This window comes from Narcine bancroftii, chromosome 7 (assembly GCF_036971445.1).
Source record: "Narcine bancroftii isolate sNarBan1 chromosome 7, sNarBan1.hap1, whole genome shotgun sequence".
Classification (NCBI taxonomy): Eukaryota; Metazoa; Chordata; class Chondrichthyes; order Torpediniformes; family Narcinidae; genus Narcine; species Narcine bancroftii.
Window position 1 is genome coordinate 153512566 of NC_091475.1, and position 12861 is coordinate 153525426.

A 12861-nucleotide genomic window follows, 5' to 3' on the forward strand; every position below is an offset into this window, starting at 1 on the left:
AAAAGCAGTTCCTTCTCATCTCAGTCCCCAAATCAGGCTGTGTCTGTGAGTTCTAGTCTCCCAATAAAAGACAATGGGGGCACATAGGAAAAATGTAGAACTAGAATAACCCCAGGGAATGGAGGTAATTTGCTTTCAAAGATGACTGTGTGTGTCATCAGTATAGAAAGATTTAAGGTGAGGAGGGAAGATTAGAAGAAGTACTGGTGGAGGCTGGTAAAATTAAATCAATTAAAACACATTTAGACAGATACATGGACCGTAAAGATTTAAAGGCATCTAAGCCAAGGACATAGGCATGGGAAAACTTTAGATATTCAGTGCACACAATGTAGCGCTATCAAATAGACCTGACAGATAAGAACTCAAGATTAATAAGCTTTAATCACTATAAACTTACAGTCATATCTTACATGCTGTGGACCTGATTCCAGGGCAGTACTGAGTGAGGGGATTGGGTGATACAGTATCAGGGAGGGCCAATCAGCACAATGAGTGTAATACAATGTTCCACCGCATTCATCCCTTCTTTTGAAACAAAGTCTAGCAGGGTGAAGTGTCAGAAACCCTCTAGCCAGTCCCGTGGTTTCATCTGTTGAACTGACCATCACAGTGCTGGCTGTAATGTTGCTGTAGGTTCCAGGGCAGGGCTCTGTGTGGCAGGCTGCGATTCAGATGGCTGAATAGAATCAGTTGGGGCTGGTTCAGTGGGGGCGGGGGGTTATGGGTTGGGGATAGCAGAGAGAAGCTGGTGCCAATGGTGGGGTTTGATCCTTGACCGTGTCTCTGGTAGTCATGGGGAAGTGAGGGGGTGCTGGTTGATCAACCATGGTTGGTTCAGCGAATGCCTCAGTTGTGTGTGCTCCTGCATATTCCAGGTCACGACAGAGACAGTATCTCTCCGCCCATCCTAGCACTGCACGTAGGTATACTGGGGGTTTACATGGAGGAGGTGGACCTTCTTAACCAGTGGGTCTGCTTTGTGGGTTCTGGTGTATCTCCAGAGTAGCACAGGCCCTGGGATTGTCAGCCAGTGCAGTAACATAGTTCCTGACCTCCTGGGTAAGGAGAATTATTTTCATATAAGGTTGCATTTGTCGCTGTACAGAGGAGGGGTCTGGTGGCATGGAGTGCCTCTAGTAGGAACTCTTGCCACTGGGAGACAGGCATATCTTTTGACTTGAGGGTCAGGAGGACTGCCCTCCAATGGTGCCATTCTCCCTTTCCATCTGGACAATCCCTTGGGGGGTTATAGCTGGTGGTCCTGCTTGCGACTCTGCCTTGGCCAGCAGGTATTGGCGCAACCCTTCGCTCATAAATGAGGACTCCCGGTCACTATGGATTTAACTTGGGTATCCGAAGAGCATGAACAGGTTACGTAGGGACTTATTGACAGTGGCCGTGGTCATATCTGGGCAGGGGATGGTGAATGGGAATTGTGAGTATTTGTCTGCACTGTTGAGAAAATACACGTTCTAATTAGTGGAGGAGAGGGGGCCCTTGAAGTCCATACTCAGATGTTTGGAGGGGCGGGTGGCCTTAATCAGGTGAGCTTTCTCCAACCAGTAGAAGTGCGGCTTGCACTCTGCACAGACCGGGCAGCTGCTGGTCAGCTCCCTGATGTCCTCAACTGAGTACAGGAGGTTTCGGGCTCTCACAAAGTGATAGAAACTGGTGACCCTGGGGTGGCAGAGTCTGTGATAAAGGGCTTGGAGGCAATGTGCTTGTGTGTTTGCTTGGGACAGGACATATGGGAGGCTCATTGAGGTTCCCGGGCTGGTTCAATTCTCCACCTCAGGATCTTGTCATTCTTAATTTTTCCCAGCTGTTTGTTGTTAAACATAAAAGCAACTGCACATTGGTCATTCAGCAGGATGAATGATTTGCCAGTTATATAATGCCTCCAGTGGTGCACAGATTCCACTATGGCCTGGGCTTCTTTCTCAGTGGCTGAGTGCTGGAGTTCAGGACCCTGGAGGGTACGGGAGAAAAATGGCACCGGCCTGTCCGCCTAGTTCAACGTGTCAGGCAGGATGAAGTCGCTCTCCACCTGGAATGAGATGGATTCATCTATGGCATGCATCACTGCCTTGACAATGTCACCTTTGATGTGAGTGAAAGTCACTTGCATTTCTGCCGACAGGGGAAAAGTAGTTTTTACCAGGGGTGGGCTTGTCAATAGTAGAAAAGACCCAGTATTGGGCAATCTTGTTCACCATGTTGACTATATGGGGGAGGAGGTAGGCATCCAAGAGAGTGAGCCAGTTGATGGTTTGGCTGTAGACTATGACCATCCTATGCTTCTCTCCACTCTACCATCACTACCTGCGCTCTCCAAGGGCTAGTGTTGTGCTCCGTGATGCCCTCTTCCAAGAGTCACTTAACCTCAAACTTGATAAAGGCTCTATATCTGGGACTGTATCACTTGCTCTTAGTTGATACAGGTCTACAGTCAGGAATGAGGTTTTCGAACAGGGAGACAGTAGGACCTGGAGGGTGGACAGATCACAGGTTGTCAGCAGTGGGCAGTGTTCAGGTCACTGGTTGGCTGTGTTTGAGGAGACAAGTGGGTGTTTCAATAATTGGTTATTACAGACCATGAGGGATGGGTGGGGCAGGTCATATTCCATCAGAATACTTTTAAGTTGGCACTGGAAGCCCAGCCCTAGTATGACTGGTGCACAGAGTTGTAGCATAACGAGCAATTTAAAATTCTTGTACTTGGTGACACCCACGGTTAACATTACTGTATAACTCCCTCAGATTTTGGACGGATGGTACTTGGAAGCTATCAAGATTTTACACTGGACTGAGAGTAGTGCTCTGCAGTACCAGGGTGTATGAAGGTTTCTGTGTTCCCCTTGTCAAACAAGCAAATTGTAATGCAGCCATTTATCTCAATACCCATGGTGGACCTTACTAATTGATGTGGCTGTTCTGGTCCAGAACAATAGACACCAGTGTCCGTTCATTGTGACTCACTGCTACTGTAAGTGTGCATTGGCGACTTCCAAGATGTCCGCCTTGAAGATGGCTGACCCCATAGTTCATACTTGATCGCTGCTGGAAATGAAACCGGAAGTGACGTTGACCCTGTCTGTCATGCTCAGGCCTCCGCCGTACTGTTTTCCATGGCCAAAAGTGGAAGCAGAAGTGATGTGGTCCAAGATGGCGACAGTTGCTGTTCGCACGCGGCATTGCAAGGGAAAGGTCTGGAACTACATATCCTTGCATAGTGTCCTTTTATTCCACAGCTGGAGACAAAAAAGCTGAGAAGTGATAGGCAGAGAGAATAGAGGGCAGTTCTCCAAGAGGAGAAAGAAGGTAAGGGAAAGGGGAACAAGAGGAAAGGAGACAGGGATAAGGAAAGGGAGAGATTCGGGGTCGGGAGGGAGGGTTAATGCCATCTGGTTATAGGGATAGCCTCAGTTTTACAGTCCATGAGGTCAAGGACAACCATGTTGATGTGGCAACAGAGTGTGGAATTGAAATGATTGGCCACTGGGAGGTCCTTGCTGTTGCAGCAGATAGAACGAAGGTAACAAATTTCCCTTCCTTCTTTGATCAGGGAACTACCCTCAACCCACTCTCTATCACTTCTCAGGTTTTTTCTCTTCTACCCTCTACCTATATCCACCTATGACTTCTTACCTATTAGCTTCCCCTGACCCTTCTTCCTTTCTCTCGTCTCCTCCACCCCCTTTCACTCCATCTTATTCAGGCACTTGCCTGTTTTTGCTTGTACTTGATGAAGGGCCCAGGTCGGAAACATTGGTTACTTTTTGCTTCCAATGGATGCTACGTGGCCTATTGGGTTTCTCCAATTCAGTTGTGTTTAGCGCAAGGTCTCAATCAGTCATTCTTCTCCCTTTCTCTTATCATGTTTGCAATTACTCAGTCTTGCATCCACAATTCCACCACCCCCCTGCATGTAACCACAATGCCATCCATTCTCAACAATCAACTCATGACCTCCACCTACTCTTTCCTTACTGAGTTCACAGATCATTCTCCAATGCTAGCCCCCATCTTTCTGCTTTGGCCCCACTGTTGCTGCTTATCACCTCAAACTATTGGCCAGAACATTGCATTGGAGTCACCCTAAAACCATTCAAATTAGTTTTGTATTATAAAGATTGGGTGACCCTCTTTATCCCTCCCTCATTAGGTTCTTCAGCCCCTCCCCCACATCAAGTCTATTGTTCTCAAACCTCCACTCCCACCACAACACTTTGTCTCTGCCTATCCAATGAGCTTTCCATCATCTTAAAATGACCTCAGAAAGTAGCATTGTTCTTATTTGATTCTCAAAATATTTGAAACAAAGAAATTACGGAGAGTCTAATTTTTCAATGAATTCTTTCTTATTGAAATACCAAGACTAGGATCATTTTATGATATAGGGAGAAAGAGAGAGCTTAAGTGTTTTAAAAATCAAAACTGGCTTAATTAATAAATGCTTTGTGTGCTTGATTTAAAAGGTAGGAAGCAAACTTTTATGAGTTCTCTTTTTAAAGGCTTTGGTTGAGATATGTTTCTGACCTGGGCCCTTCATCAAGTACAAGCAAAAACAGGCAAGTGCCTGAATAAGATGGAGTGAAAGGGGGGGAGGAGAGGAGAGAAAGGAGGAAGGGTCAGGGGACCTTAATGTAGAATATTGATGACTGGAAGTTAATTTTGAATTATTCCTCTTTTCTAGTAAATTGGGAACATAGGAACATAGGAAGTAGGAACAGGAGTAGGCCAAAAATAGCCCATCAAGCCTGCTCCGCCATTCTATACGATCATGGCTGATCTAATTTATGACCTAACTCCACCTACCTGCCTTCTCCCCATATCCCCTAATTCCTCTATCATGTAAAAATTTAACTAACCGAATTTTAAATGTGTTTAATGAGGCAGCCTCAAATCATATCAGGTAAATGGAAGCACTTTACTTCATATGAAAGAGTCTTTAGCATAAACATTAGACAAAGAATATTATTTTCATTCACTACTTGGAGAAGCCAGTGTAAAGAGGTGACCGGAAGAAGTTAAGTGGGGGGGGGGTCAGAGGTGATAGGTGAAACCATGTGAGGACAGTGAATAAAGGAATAAAGGTTTAAGATAAATGGCTCCTTCCTATTTGGTGCATCTTCACCAGTGATGCACGGATAAATTACTCAATATGTGAGAGAGAAGAGAGGGAGGGGGAGAGAGAAGAGAGGGAGGGGGAGAGAGGGGGAGAGAGGGGGAGAGAGGGGGAGAGAGGGGGAGAGAGGGGGAGAGAGGGGGAGAGAGGGGGAGAGAGGGGGAGAGAGGGGGAGAGAGAATCTAAAGGTTAGCAATTTAAAATTAAGCTTCATTTCATGTTAAGCTTTCACAATGGATTAAATGAAGATCTAATTTTAATTTATAAGAAATAATTACTACCACACTCAGAAACTTTTGTTGATATTTGTCTAGCTTCAATTTAGCTTCTGAGTGTAGAATAGTCGTGGCTAAGAAATGTATGGCAGTAACGTGGAAGTCTGTAGGGATGGATACATGACATGTGGAAATACAAGATTGTATATTATTAGAAAAAAATACTTATAATTTAAGGAACCAACCAGAATTTTTAAAATATGATTTGGAAACCATATATAGATTTTGTTGATAAAAGTCCATCCATATTGTCCGCTCTACCTGCTCCTCCCAATTAATATGTTCAAGATAGAATTAATATATTAGAAAATATAAATAATGAATGATGTAAAATTATTCAGGTGTGCTTTCTTATTTTCTTTCTTTTGAGGAGGGGGAGGGATGGGGATAAAATTAAATTTTGCATCATTTTTATTATAATGTATTATTCAAGATGAAGAAATATATGTTTGCAATTGATGCAAATGGAAAAATCAAATTAAAATAAAATTACTACTGATAACTAGGTATTGCATGTTTTAAAGCAGTTGAGGATTATTTAATTATTTATAATATATTAAATGTATAACTGAAGAAGGTACACTGTATCATATGTTCTGGTTATGTCCCTCTCTTTCCAATTTTTGGGAAGGTGTATTTCATACCTTGTCTTTAATTCTTAACATTACTTTGACTCCAAATCCTTTTCTTGCTCTTTTTGGAATAAGTGGGCCAACAGGTCTGATAATGAATACTTCACAATCCAATGTCATTGCTTTTTCCTCCTTTATTGTTAAAAGGGCCATATTAATGAGATGGAAAGATGTTGTCCATCCTACTCATACTCAGTGGGTGTCTGATATGATGGCATGTCTGACTTCAGAAAAAATGAAATACTCCATGTAGAGCATGTCGAAAGAACCAAAGACTTGTTGACCTACTTGTGATATGCTCTAGTCTTTTAGTTAATAAAAGCCTTAGGTTGGATCAACAAGTCTTTGGTTCTTCTGACGCGATCTACAATTTTATTAACTAAAAGACTGGAGCATATCACAAGTAGGTCAACCAGTCCAGAATGACCTGGTCTGACTAGGAGCAATCCTTTAAGACCTGCCAGTAGGTGTGGCTACACTCTCAGCCAATCACAGTTCATCCTACACTACAATCTGTACATATACACATTGGTGATAGAATCTGTACTATCACACTCCACTACTGAAGTTAATCTTAAATTTGACTCCTTATGGGGTTCATTTCTTAATTATTTTTAAAATCTGAAAAGTTAGTTTACTTTTGATTTTTTTTAACCCCATTGAGTACTTCCCCTCTTTTTATTAGGTCATGGACTATTTATGTTTAGCCATTTGCCTCCGAAGGGAGGGGGGTTAACAATTAGTAGTGTGTATTTTTCTTTCCTATGTATTATAGGTCTTAATACCATTTTTATTATTATATGTGATTTGTTAATACTTTATTTTATTATCATGTTTCTATGTAAAATTCACTTGATGAAACCAATAAAAATCTTGAAAAAGAATTATTTATATTATTGAGTTTTCAGTTTTCAGAACATCACAGATTAAAATTAGATTCAAAGCAAGACATGCAATGCTTCTGTGGGATTGGACATGATGAAGCAGAAATGACGGAAGTAAAAGCAATGGTTAACATCAAAAGATTATTTATCTGGACCTTAATGTAGAATATTGATGACTGGAAGTTAATTTTGAATTATTCCTCTTTTCTAGTAAATTGGGAACATAGGAACATAGGAAGTAGGAACAGGAGTAGGCCAAAAATGGCCCATCGAGCCTGCTCCGCCATTCTATACGATCATGGCTGATCTAATTTATGACCTAACTCCACCTACCTGCCTTCTCCCCATATCCGCTAATTCCTCTATCATGTAAAAATTTAACTAACCGAATTTTAAATATGTTTAATGAGGCAGCCTCAACAACTTCCCTGGTTAGAGAATTCCAAACATTCACTACTCTCTGGGAAAAACTATTTTTCCTCATCTCTGTCCTAAATATACTCCCCTGAATCTTGAGACTGTATCCTCTCATTTTAGTTTCCCCGGCCAGCTCAAAAAACCTTCCTACATCTATCCTATCCATACCCTTCATAATCCTATATGTTTCTATAAGATCTCCTCTCATTCTTCTGAACTCGAGCGAATACAATCCTTGATGATTTAATCTTTCATCATAAGTCAACCCCTTCATCCCAAGGATCAACCTAGTAAACCTCCTCTGGACCGTCTCCAAAGCCAGTATATCCTTCCTCAAATATGGAGACCAGAACTGGACACAGTACTCCAGGTGCGGTCTCACCAGTACCTTATACAGTTGCAACATTACCTCCCTCTTCCTGAATTCAATTCTTCTAGCAATGAAGGCCAACATTCCATTTGCCTTCTTAATAACCTGCTGCACCTGCAACCTAACCTTTTGCGATTCATGCACAAGCACTCCCAAGTCCCTCTGCACAACAGCATGCTGTAGTTTTTCACCCTTTAAATAATATTCAGCTCTTTTATTTTTCTTGCCAAAGTGGATAACCTCACACTTACTAACATTGTACTCCATCTGCCAGACCTTTGCCCACTCATCCAGCTTAACTATATCCCTCTGCAGACTCTCCACATCCTCATTACAATTTGCTCTTCCACTCAATTTGGTGTCATCCGCAAACTTGGCTACACCACATTTTGTCCCCTCCTCCAAGTCATCAATGTAAATGATGAACAGATGTGGGCCTAACACTGACCCCTGCGGCACCCCACTTACCACTCTCTGCCAACCTGAAAAACTCACATTTATCCCGACTCTCTGCCTCCTGTCAGACAACCAATTTTCAATCCAGGCCAATATACTTCCACGGACTCCACTTTCCTGTAACTTACTGATACGTCTCTTGTGCGGCACCTTATCAAACGCTTTCTGGAAATCCAAATATACAACATCAACCTGTTCCCCTCTATCCACTGCACCCATTATATCCTCAAAGAATCCTAACAAGTTTGTCAAACAAGATCTTCCCTTTCTACCTTTCTAAAACCATGCTGCATCTGCCTGACTGAACCCTTACATTCCAAAAGTTTCACTATTTCATCTTTAATGACGGCTTCAAGCATTTTTCCAACTACAGATGTCAAGCTAATTGGCCGATAATTTCCAGTCTTCTCCCTACATCCCTTCTTAAAAAGTGGCGTGACATTTGCTGTCTTCAGTCTGCCAGGACCTGCCCAGAATCCAAGGAATTTTGGTATATGACCACCAATGCATCAACTATAACTTCTGCCATTTCCTTCAGAACCCTTGGATGCATATCATCAGGACCAGGTGATTTGTCTGGCTTTAATCCCATTAGTTTCTCCATCACTACTTCCTTTGTAATAACTATTTTATCAAGGCCCTCCCCAACATTCGCATCCTTAACTCCGCACATGGGCATGCTGGACGTGTCTTTCACCGTGAAGACTGACACAAAATATTTGTTTAATGCCTTGGCCATTTCCTCATTTTTTTGCTACCAGTTTTCCTTTCTCATCCTCCAAGGGTCCTATGTTAACTCTGGCCACCCTCTTCCGTTTTATATATTTATAAAATTTTTTGCTTTCTGTTTTTATATTTTGTGCCAATTTACTTTCATAATCCTTTTTCTAATTTCTTATTAACCGCTTTGTAACCCCTTGTTGTCTCTTAAAGTTTTCCCAATCTTCCAGTTTCCTACTGGAAGATTTTATACTCTCCTTTATTTTCTTTGTTAACCACGGTTGATTTTTTTCCTCCCTTGCTGCCCTTTTTCCTGACCGGAATATATTTTTGTTGAGCATTACAAAATATTTCTTTGAAAATCTTCCACTGTTCCTCAACTGTTTCATCAATTAGCCTGTGCATCCAGTCCACTCTGCCCAATTCCTCCCTCATCCTATGGTAGTCACCCCTGTTTAAGCATAATATATTAGTTTTAGATCTAACTATTTCCCCTTTCATCAGAATGAGAAATTCAATCATACTATGATCGCTATTTCCCAGATGGTCTCTGACTATTACATCATTTACTCTACTTATCTCATTGTACAACACTAGATCCAGGAGAGCATTTTCTCTTGTGGGTTCCTTAACATGCTGCTCAAGAAAGCTATCGTGGATGCATTCTATGAAATCCTCTTCCAGACTCCCACGACCAACTTGATTTTCCCAATCTATGTGGAAGTTAAAGTCCCCCATGACTACTGCCGTTTCATTACATTCCTCACTTATCTCTCTATTTATTTCCGGTGCCACTAAACTATTGTTATTTGGTGGATGATAGATAACACCCACCAATAATTTTTTCCCTTTGCTATTCTTTATCTCTACCCAAATTATGCTCTTTAGATCTTATATCATTCCTCACTACTGCCTGGAGTTCATCTTTGATTAAGAGTGCAACTCCACCTCCCTTACCATCCTGTCTACCTCTTTGCACCACCTGATACCCTTGAAAGTTTAATTTCCATTTAGGGTCACCTTGTAGCCATGTTTCCGTGATGGCTACCAAATCATAGGCATAGGTACTGATTTGCGCCTCAAGTTCACTAACCTTATTTCTAATACTGCGGGCATTCAGATAAAGTGCCCTTATGCTCTTTGTCCTTTTAATATCTAGTGACTTCTGTAACCTTTTCTTTTGATTTTTCTGCCCACTATTTTTCTTTGTAATTTTCTTAACACTCTCATTGACCCGAAAACTCACTGCACCATCTGATTTTTTACTTTCTCTTCCCAACATTACTTTTCCTATTTTACTTTTCCTGGCCATTACTTTATCTTCCCTACCCTTTTCCCTATCACTCTGGTTCCCATACCCCTCAGGAGTAGAGATTTAAAAGTTGTTACGTTCAGAAGATTACAAAGTGCCAATGTAAAAAGCGTCATAGCTTTGATTTTGTAAGACTGTTAATTCCACAAGGATTCATTGAGATGGGAGTCAAAGCTGTAGAAGCAGGCACATGCTGACAGGGCCAGGGGAAGCAAGGCTCCACTCTGACTCCTCTGACTGGCTGTGGTAGCTAATGGTTCCAAATGTCTCCAATGATCACAAATGCTTAGAAATTGTTGGAAGGAAAATAAATAATTAAAAATGTTTACAATATTTTTAAAATTATTAAATTCATCTCAAATCACCTTAACATAAATAAATCAATATTAATCAAAATGACTTGAAGTACAATCGCTCACCTTCACTTATTGTATTAAGTTGACAACCCTATTCAAATTAATTTTGCTCTACGAGATGTTTTATTCCTAACAATGATGTTATTCTGTAGCAATATCTAAAAAAAATACACAATTATAAATCAGTTTCTATGATTCAAACATATAATTTGATTTGATGTGACCCTTTGGTGTCCAAAAGTTTGATCAAGATGTTTTATGATGCATATTATGGGAAAAGAATGGGAGGCAGAAAGTATAATGGAGAAAATTTCAGCTCTTGGGCTGACAATGTTGAAAGTTCAGACACCAGGGATAGAGTGATTAAAATCATGAGCCCGAAATGGCCAGCATTAGGAGAAAAATAAGATCCAGATGAGGTTCCTGAAATTGGGAAGGAAGGGGTAGGAAGAGGAACAGATTTCATGTTTCATGTCTAAGATCATTTATCAGAAGGTTTAATTGCTCATAAGCTTGGATAGGATCCAATATGTGAGGACCTTTCTTCCTGCCAACTTCACATATAAGTCTTGTGAAGTGAGTAGTGAATACTAGTAGGCCACAATGACCTGATTCAGTGTGAATGTCTAATCTCCATGTAATTATATAATTTTGTCTGCTTTGGGACCATCACTAATCATGTATCCAAATCACTCAACTTGTGATTCACAAACAGCATTTTGATCTTGTCTATCCAGTTATTTGCAATCTTTATGACATAGGGACTGTTCTGGACATGCAATCTACAATCTAGTGGAAGAACTTAGGGAGAAAAATAAAGATCAAGGTTTCGGGCTTGGTCTCTTCCTCAAGATGAACCCATTCTTTTTCTCCCACCTGCTGAGTTCCTCCACCAAATTGTTTTCTACTCCAGACTCCAGCTTCTGCAGTCTTTTGTGCATCTCCTGGGATTTCAAGCTTCTCGTTTTACTTCTCACCTGATACAAATATACACATTGTCCCATTATAGCTTTGCAGCTTTCTTCAAATATATGGTAAATCACAAAATTCTGTAGACACCGTGGTTGAAGTAAAAACACACACAGTGCTGGAGAAGCTCAGCAGGTTAAATAGTGCCCTTTATTATAGTAAAGGTAAGGATACATAACCGACGTTTCAACAAAGTATGAGAAAATGCCGGAAAGCAGCCGAACAGAATAGTGGGATGGGGGGGAGGGGGTGGGGGGTGGGGGGTGGGGGGGGGGTAGGGGAGTGGCAAAAGCAAGAGATGATAGGTGGAGAAAGGAGGGAAAGGACAGCAGCAATGAGGGGGAGGGTGGATGACAGGGTGGGTAGAGGAACTGGAAATACAGGAAAAGGAGGAGGGGAAAGAAAAGGCAAGCAGGTTTGTGGTAGGCAGTAAAGTCAATGTTCATGCCATCTGACTGGAGGATGCTTAAATGGAAAATAAAGTGTTCTTCCTCCAATCGGAGGGTGGTCAGGGTAGGATAGTACATAAGACCATGGACAGACATATGAGTGTGGGAGTGTGAATTGGAATAGAAATTGTTGGCCACTGGGACATTGCTATGGTTGTGAACAGAGTGGAGGTGCTGAGCGAAATGATCTCCCAATCTGTGACCGATCTATCCAATGTAGAGAACGACACAAAGGGAGCACCAGATGCAGTAAATAATTCCTCTGGATGTACAATTGAAGTGTTGCTTCACTTGAAAGGACTGTTTGGGACCCCAGACCGTGGTGAGGGAGGAGGTGTGGACGCAAGTGTGGCATCTCCTGCGGCCACAGGGGAAGGAGCTGGGGTTCGATGGGTGAGGAGAGATGAGTGCACAAGGGAACTGCAGAGGAAGTGGTTCATGCAGAAGGGTGAGAGGGGGGGAGAAGGAAAAATGTGTCTGGTGGTGGGATCCTGTAGAAAGTGCTGGACATTCTGGCAGACGATGTGTTGGATGCGGAGGCTGGTGGGAGTGGTAGGTGAGGATGAGGGGGATTCTATGTTTGTTGCATCAGGGGGCAGAGGGGGCTAGGGCAGATGAGTGGGAGATGGAGCAGATGCAGGTGAGGACTGAGTTGATGGTGGTGGAGGAGAAGCCACTTTGGTGGAAGGCAGACATTTCGGAAGATCTGGACTGGAAGACCTCATTTTAGGAACAGATGTAACAGAGATGGATAAATTGAGAGAAGTGGATGGAATCCTTGCAGGGGGCAGGATGTGATGAGTTGTAGTCCAGCCACAATGTGGGACAGGCAGACACGGTTGCAGCGGTTGCAAGGGAAAATTGGTTGGTTGGGGTTGGGTGTTGGGTTT